General features: G+C 46.2%; 4 non-coding genes across 4 annotated transcripts; 1 reads left to right on the plus strand and 3 right to left on the minus strand.

Moving 5' to 3' along the window:
- Positions 1–3,152: 3,152 nt before the first annotated feature.
- On the minus strand, positions 3,153–3,224 carry TRNAH-GUG. The gene has a single exon. It is a non-coding gene; the product is annotated as a tRNA-His (tRNA).
- A 7,440-nt stretch (positions 3,225–10,664) lies between these two features.
- TRNAG-CCC lies at positions 10,665–10,735 on the plus strand. Its single transcript has one exon. It is a non-coding gene; the product is annotated as a tRNA-Gly (tRNA).
- Positions 10,736–11,437: 702 nt separating this feature from the next.
- Positions 11,438–11,509, minus strand: TRNAE-UUC. Its single transcript has one exon. It is a non-coding gene; the product is annotated as a tRNA-Glu (tRNA).
- Positions 11,510–12,035: 526 nt separating this feature from the next.
- TRNAV-CAC lies at positions 12,036–12,108 on the minus strand. Its single transcript has one exon. It is a non-coding gene; the product is annotated as a tRNA-Val (tRNA).
- Positions 12,109–12,545: the final 437 nt, after the last annotated feature.

Raw genomic sequence — 12,545 nt, forward strand, 5'->3', positions numbered from 1 at the left:
TGTTATGCCCGGCGCGTTCTCTTGGCAAAACTCTGAGGGAGAATCAGAGAAGAGCATGAAAGAGAGAAAAGCTCAAGCTTCTGTTGGTGTCCACAAATAAAACAGCAAACACAGTGTGAGTATATTTACGTGGGACAGTTGCCTTATGCCACGTTGTGTGTTGTGACTGTAGAGTGTAAGTGTTGCACTGTGGCAGCAGCAACCTTGGTTCAGATCCAGGCTAAGGCAAGGTAGTGTCTGTAGCCTGTCTTGCCATTTGCCTTTTTTCTTTTTTTTACTTTGACTTATAGTTGATTTTCAATGTCGTGTTTGTTTCAGGTGTACAACAAAGTGATTCAGTTACGCACACATATACATCTAGTTTTGGTTCAGATTATTTTTTCCTTACAGATTATTACAAAATATTGAGTATAGGTCCCTGGCTATACCCGAGGTGCTTGTTGGTTATCTGTTTTCTGCATACTAGTAGTGTGTATATGTTAATCCCAAACTTCTAATTTACCCCTCCCCCTTTCCCGTTCAGTAACCATAATGTTGTTTTCTATGTCTGTGGGTTTATTTCCGTTTTGTACATATGTTCCTTTGTATCAGTTTTAGTTTTGCGTTTTAGATTTCTCATATAAGCGATGTCATATGATATTTGTCTTTCTCTGCCAGGCTTACTTCACTAGGATGACAATCTCTTGGTCCATGCATGTTGCTGTAATTGGCATTACTTCATTCTTTTTTTTTTTTTTTTTTTTTGGGTTGAGAAATAGTCTATCCATTTACTTTTAATTCCAGCACCAGCTATGCCCCCTAGCAGTGGTGGGAGAGCAGAATTTGCCACTGGCCTGGAAGCAAAATGCAGCAAGAAGAGGAGTAAATCCCACAGCGCACAAACCTGCCAGTCAAAGCAAAACCTAGAACAACTGCTTGACTCCCTGTTGAGCAGAACACATCCCCAAAGTTTAAATATTGCCCTTCAAGGAGCCTTGCCTATAGTTACACTAACAAGATAACATGGTCATTGTTGTTTTTATTTTCTGGTAAAGATATGTCTAATATCAGTGGGGTTTTTCTTACACTAAAGGAGAAGGCGTACTGAAGAGGTTTACACTAAAATGCAAACTAGTCATCATGGTCTAGACCAGCTCCTTTCCATCCACCATCCACTGATTTTTACAGAAACAGTAAATCATTGAACTATAGGCACAGTTTGTTGAATTTTTGCAAACGTAATCAGCACCCAGATCAAGGTGTAGAAAATCTCCCCCACCCTTGAAATGCCACTTGAGCCACTTTCTAGGCAATTCCTACACTAGATCGCTTATTTTATGACCATTCTGAGGTCTACTGCAAGAGTGTACTGTTGCCTGCTCTTGAAATTCAAATGAAGGAAGCTACATTTTTGGTAACTGACTTTGCTTTCATGCAACATTTTGTTCATTAAACATATTCATAGTGTTATGCACATTTCACTACTTTTGGTATTACTGGAGTAATTTTGTCGGGATTTTTTGGTGTCAACTGGTGTTCTTGATGAATATCCCATACCAATTTTTTGCATATTGTGCATTCATAGAAGTAGTACAATTGCTGGGCCATGAAGTAGGTACAAGATTAACTTTATTAGAAACTGCCAACAGTCTTCTAGAATGATTTTGAACTGACTGCTACAGGTGCAATTGCTCCACATTTGTCGGCATTTAGCGTATGAATTTTTTAAAAAGCAGTCATGCTGGAGGCTGTGTAATGTTATCTCCTTATCAGTGTGACGTTTATTTCCCGAATGAGTAAATATGTCAAGAGTATTTTCTTATAGCTTCTGGTCATTAAAATATTACCTTTGTGATCCCCGGCTTAGGCTTCACAGGAAAAGGGAACCAGGTGCTGTGGTCGGTCGCTGAGGTGTAGATGGATTTTCCTAAGTGTCTCTCAGAGACAGAGGCCCAGGCTCAGGGTATTCCCAGTGTCGACAGGTTTAGCTCCAGTGACTGGCCCAGCAATAGTGGACATGCCCAGCCTCCCAGGCTTTTACCATCTCCACCCACTTTCAGTTGAGCAAGTGCAGAACGTGTTTTTAAAATATTCTCTTTCAACCTATTCATTCACATTCATTTCCCTGAGTACTTTGAATGGCCAATTCATCTCACTACCATCAAGGGAAAACTGTTATCAGAAGCATAGGCAGGTGGTTCATGTAAAAATCAACGTCAGAATATCAATACGATGGTGATCCAGGGAAATGCCCTGCCTCTCCAGCTGCTGTTGTTTGGAATCCCCGTGGTCTCTACCAGGCAGTGGGCACGGTTTCCCTTTTCCCTTGGAAGCTCGCTCAGAAGACCTGTTAGGACAAATGTTATGTCCACTGTAGGGCAAGAGGTGAGCGAGGGAGCGGGGCTGGTGGGCGGGGGCCAGGGGTGTGGACCAAGCCTGCAGAGGCAGCGGTAGATGAGGCAGCAACAGTGGCTGTGCGCGTATGTGGTTCCGGAAGAGCTGATGAAAGGCGGTGAGTCCGGTGGGTGAGAGTGGGTGCTCTGCCTGTGTGGGGAGGGGCGGGAGGATTGGGAGATCTTTGCTAGAATTACTTTGCAGGGAGTGATTTGGTAAGGGTGGGGGAGGGGAGGAGGGCGACCCTGAGTGCAAGATGGTGGCCCGACGGGTCCATGCTTATAGTTAGCTGGCAGCAGAGATTCCGTGATCTTGAAGGTGCTTTCTCCAATGGAACGTCTTGTCCGTTGCCTTCCCGGCGTTCTGACCTCTGTGATTTCCCTACTAGGGTGAAATCGACTTCAGAATTTCTGCTCGATAATCCCTATATAGTAAAATGTCTATATTCCTTCAGGTGAACTGAGGAAAGGACAAACTCAATAGTTTAAAGTAGCAGGGGACGGATAGGCATTACCTGGGAAACGTGCCAGAGGGCTTCATCCATGTATCAAAGTGTATCTTCCATACCTGGCTGATAAAAAAATTTTGTACCTCTTGATTTTGGTGATTATTTCACATCAAATAGCTGTTCATTCATGATTTGTGCATCTTGTTCTGTGAATACACCTTAATAATTTTTATCTCGGATAGAATGGGCGGTCACATGTTGCAGAACCCAGTGCAGACCATTACCGTGTTGAAGAAAAAGAAGTCAGACGCCACGTGAAACACGGAGGCCATGCCGTGACTCGGATTCGAACCGAGGTTGCTGCGGCCACAACGCAGAGTACTAACCACTATACGATCACGGCGCGCCACATACCAGGCGATGAGAACGGTCTTTACTGTCTGTCCTTTGACGTGAAATGATTTCGATCGTTGCGCTGCTTTATTCTTGGGAACTGCAGCTATTCGTTTTCTCTCTTTCATGCTCGCTCGTCGGTTTCCCCGCTCTGTCTCTCAATTCTGATACATTGTGACAAAAGGAAACACAATCAAACCAAACACCAATTCTCATCTCCCCAGATGCGGCACGTTCCTTCTGGGAAGTCTGGCGGTCCTCGTCCCCACCTCGCCGGCTTCTTTTCCAGCTCTTCGCAGTCGTCCCTTTGGATCCACCTTCCCGGTTAGCTGGTTCCGGCTCCCGCCCCACCGACCGCGGTCGAGCCGAGGGAGGGCAACACCAGCGGTGCAGACGGCCGGGTGAAGGCGGAGCAAAGAACCGAAAGAACCAGTACGGAGCCCACCCGGCGTCCAACCTCCCTCCGGCCCCCTCGGCTCCGGCCCGGGGCGTCTCCGGCGCGTTTCTGCCCTCGGAAATGGGTGTGGCTCCACCGGTCGTGGAAGCGGGTAATTACGCATCCATGGGGATGAGAAGCACCTTACTCGAGCGTGTCTCTGTGGCGCCACCTATTAGTGCCTTGGGCTGTTCACGGAAAGGTTGGTTGTTCTAAACACACCTTAGGAACGCCTTCCTTGAAACACTCAAAAGCTGTGTGGGTCTTTCTACGAGGCGCAACCTTTCTGGGAAAGGCAAAAGGGCTCCTCTACTGCTTCCCTCCTGTCCGGCGTCATGGTGCACAGGAGGTTTGCCAGGTCCCTGGGAGTCCAGAATTTCCTGAAGCAGTGAAACCAGTAACCGTATTTCTTTACCTTTCTCCTTTACTGAGTATGTAACAAATCCACTGTTCTGTTTTAATCAGTTACGTATTTCTATAGGGATTTATATTTAAAATCTTCTATTTTCCCCATACAGATACCATTTCTCTTTTCCTTCCTCCCTGTGCGTACATCCAGATTTCCATCTGGTGGTGTTCTTCCTGGAGGATTCCTTTAGCATTCCTTGTATAGTGGGTCTGCTGCTGCTGAAGTCTTTCAGCCTTTGTATGTCTGTAATGGTCATTATTCACCTTCATATTGAAGGACTTTAAAGGTGGGTAGAGGAAACGGCAACCCACTCCAGTGTTCTTGCCTGGAGCATCCCAGGGACGGGGGAGCCTGGTGGGCTTCCGTCTATGGGGTCGCACAGAGTCGGACACTACTGAAGCGACTTAGCAGCAGCAGCAGCAGCAGTGATAGAAGTCCACCTTGACGTTTTTGGCTTCTGTCCTTTGAAGAGGCTGCTCCACTGTATTATAACTTCCATGCATCTCTCTCCTCCTCTCTCTCTTTTTAGTCTTTATTAAATTTGTTACAATATGGCTTCTGTTTCATGTGTGTGTGTGTGTGTGTGTGTGTGTGTTTTGCCATGAGGCCTGTTGGGTCTTAGCTCTCTAACCAGGCATCCAACTCACACCAAGAAGGCAAAGTCTTAACCACTGGACCACCCGGGAAGTCCCTCACTTCTATGCTTCTGATAAAATCCGACATGTGCACTTTTGTTTCTACATGTATCCGGTCTTTCTCCTCTGGTCCCTCGGGGACTATATGCTTTTTCAATGGCTTTGAGCACTTTAATTACGATGAGACTAGATGTGTTTTTTCCGTGCTGTTGTGCTCATTCATTTTGTTCATTTGGCTCCTTGGATCGGTGGGTTTATAATCTTTACTATGATTGAAATTATCTGACATTGTTCCTCCAAAACCTGTTTCTCGTCCCTGGGTATTTTCAGAAGCATTAGTCACCCATGTATCAGGTCTTTCAGTGATGTGCTAGCATTCAATGGGCAGTGCTAAAGAACGTTCAAAGTACTGGAGAATTGTGCTCACTTCCCATGCTAGTAAGGTTATGCTCAAAATCCTTCAAGCTAGGTAGGCTTCAGCATTCCACTTGAATGAAGAAATTCCAGATGTACAAGCTGGGTTTAGAAAAGGCAGAGGAAGCAGAGATCGAATTGCAAACATTTGCTGGATCATAGACAAAGCAAGGGAATTCCAGAAAAAACATGTACTTCTGTTTCTTGCGCTACACTAAAGCCTTTGACTGTGTGGATCATAACAAACTGTGGAACACTCTAAAAGAGATGGGAATACCAGACCATCTTCCCTGTCTCCTCAGAAGCCTGTATGCGGGTCAAGAAGCAACGGTTAGAACCTTATACGGATCAACTGACTGGTTCAAAATTGAGAAAGGAGTACAACCAGGCTGTTTACGGTCTCCCTGTTTATTTGAGTTGAATGCAGAACACATCAGGGGAAATGCCAGGCTGGATGAGTTACAAGCTGGAATCAAGATTGCTGGGAAAAATATCAGCAACCTCAGGTATGCAGATGACACCACCCTAGTGGCTGAAAGCAAAGAGGAACTAAAGAGCCTCTTGATGAGAGTGAAAGAGGAGAGTGAAAAAGCCAGCTTATAACTCAATATTAAAAAAACTAAGATCATGGCATCCAGCCCCATCACTTCATGGCAAATAGAAGGGGAAAATGTGGAAGCAGTGACAAATTTTCTGTTCTTGGGCTCTACAACCACTGCGGATGGTGACTGCAGCCATGAAATTAGAAGACACTGGCTTCTTGGAAGGAAAGCGATGGCAAACCTAGACAGTGTATTCAAAAGCAAAGACATCACTTTGCCCACAAAGGTCCATATAGTCAAAGCTGTGATCTTTCTTGCCGTCATGTACCAATGTGAGAGTTGGACGATGAAGAAGGCAGAATGTTGAAGAACTGATGCTTTGGAACTGTGGTGCTAGAGAAGACTCTTGAAAGTCCCTTGGATGCCGAGGAGATCAAACCAGTCAATCCTAAAGGAAATCAACCCTGAATACTCATTGGAAGGATGATGCTGAAACTCCAATACTTTGGCCACCTGATGAGAAGAGCAGACTCCTTGGAGAAGTCCCTGATGCTGGGAAAGTTTGAAGGCAGAAGGAGAAAAGGGCAACAGAGGATGAGATGGTTGGACGGCATCACCGATTCAACGAACACGAACTTGGGCAAACTCTGAGAGATATTGAGGGACAGGGAGGCCCGTAGTGCTGCGGTCAGTGGAGTCACAAAGAGCCAAACACAGGTTAGCAACTGAAAAACAACGACTCTTCAATGACACTATGTTCATTAAAAGCATTTTATTTGGACAGTGAGTTTCCATTTGGATACTGTGAACAGCTTTTCATTGCTTTGTGCTCCTTAATCTTGTTTATGTTGTTTTCTGCCATGTCTAATCTGCTCTTCAATCTGGTGAATTTATTGCATTAGATGTTACAGTTTTCAGCTCTAAAGTTTGATTTTTTTTTTGCCATTTTTGTGTGTTCTGTGTTTCTAATTAACATTTTGGACATATGTATACCGTCATGATAACTGTTAAAGTCTTCTCTGCAGATTTTTACATTGTGTCCCTTCTGGCTCAATTTCACTGACTGATTCATTCATTCATTTGTCTCCTCCTTACCTGTCATTTTCCTGCCTCTTTGCATGACTGGCATCCTTTGATTGGAGGCCAAGCACTGTCAGAGTTTCCCATTTGGGGCACTGGCTGTTTTGGTATTCCTACAAATCGTCTTGAGCTTTATCTGGGGTACATTTGAGTGACTTGTAAATGGTTTGATCCCTTTGGATCTTCCTTTCATGATTTTTTTAGGTAGGTCAGTCTAGAGCTGCTTATTCCCAATACTGTAACAAGAGTTTTCTGAATGTTCTTCCCAATGGCCCAGGAGTTAGGAGGAGTCCATTCTGTCTGGGGGGATCGAATACAATTGCTTGTCCTGTGTGAGCACCAGGCATTGCACCAGAATCTTTTTAAAACATTCTTTCCTTGGCCTCAGGCACTTTCTTCATAACGATACCCCATCATTACTCTGCTGAGTACTTGAGGGAGACCCTTTCATATCCCAGCATTCTCTCTCTCTCCCACTCTCTCTCATCACTGGACCTTTCTTCATGTTTCTCTCTTTTATTATTAACTTTTATTGAAGTATAGCTGATTTACGATGTTGTGATAATAGCAAAGTGAATCAGCTATACATATACATATTTCCCCTCTTTTTTGGATTTCCTTCTCATTTAGGTAACCACAGAGCATCCGGTATTTCCCTATGCCATAGAGTAGGTTCCCATTTGTTATTTACTCTATACATAGCATCAATAGCGTATATAGGTAAATCCTAACTTCCCAATTCCTCCGACTCCCCTTTCCCCCTTGATATCCATACCTTTGTTCTCTACCTCTGTGTCCCTACTTCTGCTTTGCAAATAGGAATCATTTGCAAAGCAAATGATTGGATCTTTGTCCTGTGAACTCTAGCTGCCTTGGTCTCCACCAACACTCAGCTTCTTGAGTCCAGTGGATTGACCTCAAATCCTCCTCTTGGTGCCCAGCGTGGGAACTCACCGAAAGCAGGAAGCTGGGCCCATGGCAAGACTCATCTTGTTTGTTTGTCACCTCTCAGGGCTTGCTATCCTTTGCTGCCTGATTTCCAGTGTCTTAGAAGCTAGTATTTCATGGTTTTTTGGGTTTTTGCTCCTTTGGGAGTGGGACAAAGGGGGAGAGTGAGCTTTAGGAAGGAGGGTTAATCTGATTTCTGTCACTGCACCTTTGCTAGAAACTGAAGGCATCTCTTTATGTTCTTAGTTTTCCCTAAATAGATGTGCTAATTTATATTCCAATGTATTTTGCCGACTCAAGGAAAGAGTCTTTTTCTTCATGGTCTTGCCATCACAAGAAATTGTCAATACACCTGTCTGTTACTCTAACAAAGGAATTTGTGCCCTACCGACTCAACTTAGCGGGAGGTACAATGAAAAGACAATGTGTACATTTCCAGAGATTACACATATTCAGCAGCTAAACCTCCAAGCTGATTGGAAAGTATTCTAATAATTGTAACTGTTTTCAGTGGTGACCAAGTCATTGAGTCCAGACAAGACCGGCCAGAATGACTCTGGAGAGCCTCTTGCAGAGCAGCTTATGGATTACAGGAGTTTAAAAAAAAAAAAACAAAACAAACGCCCACTGGTCCCAGACATTTATCCTCTTTCCTTCCCTTTATGATTTGCATTTTTGCTTTGGTTGGATGCGCACAATCTAATGTGGGGTCTCCCTCCAATATACGGGTACATTTGCAAGCCCGAGACTCTCTCTGCATGATATCTCGACAGTACATGGCTACATCTGGAAAAATTATCTCATTTGAGACACATTGTTGCAAGCTACAGAATCCTGCACCGATAATACATCTTGTGCAAACCTGGATCCTTAGAGTTATTGGTTCACCTTCCACTGATTCCTCAGTTGAAGCTCAGGAGGAAACAAGAGCTCTTTGGATCTTCCGTACTCAGTCAAGGATGTCTCTGGGTTCTAGGACATTTCTCTCTGCCCCTCTCTCACCCTCTTGGAGTCTGTACCCTTCTGTCTCTCTCTGTCCCTCATACTCTAGGCCTCTGTGGATCTTACCCACTTTCTGTCCTCCTCATCTGTTTTCCGCAAATGTGCATTAGGAGTCCTTCAGTCAGCAAGCACTTACTAGGCGCTCACCAGGCACCAGGCCCTTCTCCAGGAAAACTGCTGTATCAGGAGCAAAGTCAAGGTCCCACTCCTTGGTGCATTCACACCAGGAGGCATCAAAAATAAGAATCTCTCTCTCTCTCTCTCTCTCTCTCTCTCTCTCTCTCACACACACACACACACACACACAAATAAAAATCACAGCAGGAGAACAACCTGTCATGTTCTCAGGTTCATCTGCCTGCCAGTGCCTAAGGACCCCAGCAGTGAGTAAAAAAAGAATTACATAGCACATGGAAAAATGGTGATTTGAGATCTAGAAGGCAGGTAACTAAGAATCAGGAATTAAAAAAAATAAAATAAAATAAATGAGCGCTTCCAGTAAACTTCTTTCCAGGTCCTTACTTCTCAGCTTAGGGAGTCCATGTGTTGTACTCTTCTTCAAGTGACGTTACGGCTACATTCAGGAACATCTCCTAAAGGTACCCACACATTCTCTTAAGCTGTTAACCTATAGCCCCTCTATATATAATCTATAAAAATGTGGGCAGCATTATATTTAAACAGTGTTTTGTTATTTCTACCTTAAATAGAAATTCTCCAGGCAAAGATTATACATTAATTCAACCAATTTAATATCAGTCACAGAACTTAATGATAGATCTTAAAATCGTAAATTGAGCTGAATCGTGGCAGATAAATGCTACTTAGAGGCACGTATTAGATGATAGCTAAAAACATTGACCCGGAATTGAAAGGGGAATAATTAAGTCACTGTGATTTCGAGACTCAAAAGACTTAATCCTGATTTAAAAGATATTATATGGTATATTTAATTTACTGGGATACATAATTTTAAACTTTATAAATAATAATAAATGTGAAAGTCACCATGAAGGAGTTTTTAGATCAAAATTATTAAAGCAGTGTGGTGCATACCAGGAGTCATCTCTGGGAGCATGACAGGACAAATATTTTCTATGTAATTATACATCAATTATTAGAATTTTCAGGAGTGTAAAAGTATTTGAGATTCATCCTTATTATCAACTTGAATTTTATTCTTGTTTGTAGTATGGAGAGCACTAATTTATCTAGAGCCAAAGCTTTTTTATATTCCTGAGTTACATTTCAGCAAAACAAAGGGGGAAAAATAAATAAATAAAAGACCCACATGGTCGCTATTCACTGAGATAGAAAAGGTGGTTCAGAACTCCCCTTGGAGAGAGACAGAATAACATATGTGTGGGAAAGCAGGGTGCCTCTGTGCTTGAATTCAGACTGGACCTGGGACTGGGTCAAGGCCAGAACACAAGACTAAGCCTTATTGTCATAGGGCAGCCACCCAACCGACAGCACCCACACAGCAGTTCTGGGAAGCTTTTGAGAATATTCCCCTCCCTTTGCAGCATTTCCCATCTGGTTCTCTCATCCTCCGACCACAGGGAAGGATTCTTCACCTCTGTGTCCTGACAGAACACTTTACGCTCCCTGCAGGGCACAGGGAGCGAGGCAGGAGCCAAGGGGGCAGCTGTACTGCCTCGATGGGTTTTCTAGCAAAGGGGCGTGGCAATCCCAGGGACAGAGGAGCCTGGCGGACAAGGGGTCGCAAAGAGTTTTGGACAAGACTGGGCCAGTGAGCAGGAGCACCAGGCGGTTCCACCACTCAGACGGATCCAAAGCACACCTGAGTGCCCGCCAAAGCAACCCGCAGGAGGCCAGAGGGCAGAGGGCAGCCGGTGCAGCTGAGGGCGGAGGACGAAAGCCTAGACCGTCCCACAAGCACAGGGCATGAGTGGCCTGCACTTGAGAAAGACCTGAATAAAACTCCATCTAGGCTATCCCTGCAAATATGGTCTCTATGGCGGCATTGGTGGTTCAGTGGTAGAATTCTCGCCTCCCACGCGGGAGACCCGGGTTCGATTCCCGGCCAATGCATTGTGGTTATGTTTGTTTTGGGCTTCGCTGGCCCGTGGACAGAGGAATGCTACAGTCCAAGGGATGGCCAAAAGTCCAAAAGGACTGAGCGACTAACACACATATACCTTCTCTACATCCTAAAGAGAACGGATTCCAGGTTCCTGAAGGGCCAAGAGGGCCTTCTTCCGGACGGTACAGCTGTTCCCTGGCCTTGGAAGACAGGTCCCACAGAAGTTAGCTTTGAGAGGGACGCCAAAGGAAAGGAACAATCCCGAGATATCGGCACGTTACTATCAAGAGATGTCATAACTCTTATCCAAAGAAAGAATGTGATGTTAACCGGGCACTTAGGTACAGGATATAGGATGTTCGTATTCTTGCAAACTTTGGTATCTTACAAAAGCTTTTGGTTTGGGATTTTAATGACTTTTTGGAACTGAAGCCTCAGATTCTCTTTGAATGAAAACTCTGTTAAGTAAGACTCTGGGTTTACCACGCCAGGAGAAAAGAGTGGAGGCCAGAGCTGGCCAGCCCAGGCTGTTCGCGGCATCTCAGCTCCAACAGCCAGCCTGAGGTCCAGGACCCTGAGGCCCGGACTCAGCGGCATTTAGAAACTCTGTGCAGAAATCTTCTGCCCTGGACCTTTAAGCAAAATACAGTTCCGATCTGGGCAGGAAGAGAAGGACTTGTGTGAGTGCAGACGCTGAAAGAAAGAAAGTTTTCCCTGACCGGGAATCGAACCCGGGCCGCGGCGGTGAAAGCGCCGAATCCTAGCCACTAGACCACCAGGGAGCTGTAGACAAACGGCTTACTTAGCTTCTCCAGGTGAAAGGTGAGTGTAAGATGACCCTTCAGAAAGTCAGAAAGCTGGGAAAGCAGTGTCGCAGCGGCCCAGGGCTGTGTGCAGCTGTGCAGGGCTCCCAGCCGTGCCCCCGCTGCTCATCGCCCTTCACGTCTCCTTTCCTGGGCGTCGCTTTTGCTCTGGGGCAAGGACACAAAGTAGCGGGCTGGGTCCCTCCTGGTCTAGCTGTAGCGCTGCGTGCTGCCGAGCCCAGGTCTTGCTCTCCTTGTGAACCTCGGTTTTCTTTGTCGTCAGGCTCGGTGATGAGTGGCGGGTGATGAGCGGACCCGTCCACCTCCAGATCTCTGACGTGGCTCCGGGGCCTCTCCGAGCGCTGAATAAAGAGACTTCCAGGTGGTCACCAAGTCTTCCTCCAGCTGCGTCCCCTGCCCTCCCCCCCCCCCGTGCCTTTTCGCGCCTGTTGGTTTTGCCAAAGAGAAGACACATCTCAGGGCGGGGAAAAAGAAAGAGGAACCCTGTTCCCGCCCGGTTTCGAACCGGGGACCTTTCGCGTGTGAGGCGAACGTGATAACCACTACACTACGGAAACGGGACAAGCTCTGCTCCTGAACACTGTATCCACGAAATCCCGAGGTCCCGCCACCACTAAGCACACCACCAACTCTTAACTCTCAATGAGGAACCTTGAAGCCCCAAGCTCTCTCAGGCACGGAGACGGCGGCTCCCGAGGGCCCTGCTTTAGGGTTCCTCCTCTCCCCTGAAGTGAGGACCCCTGGGCCCCCACAGGTTGCCTTCGGGGTCCCGCACCCTACGCAGAATCCTCAGACCCTCAGCTGCGCGCCCTGAGTTCAGGGGTCGCCCCCGCCGACCCCCCAGCTCCCGGAAGCCGCAGGAGGCGGGGACGGTGGGTGCACCCGAGGCCCAGGTGACCCCCGAAACCCAGCGGTGTGGAAGCCGCCCCTCCCGGGCTGCGGACCCGCGCCTCGGTGGTCCTGTTCTCGGCGCCGGCGATCAGCGCTCGGGGCA

The sequence above is a fragment of the Bubalus bubalis genome, chromosome 6 (genome assembly GCF_019923935.1).
Source record: "Bubalus bubalis isolate 160015118507 breed Murrah chromosome 6, NDDB_SH_1, whole genome shotgun sequence".
Taxonomy (NCBI): Eukaryota; Metazoa; Chordata; class Mammalia; order Artiodactyla; family Bovidae; genus Bubalus; species Bubalus bubalis.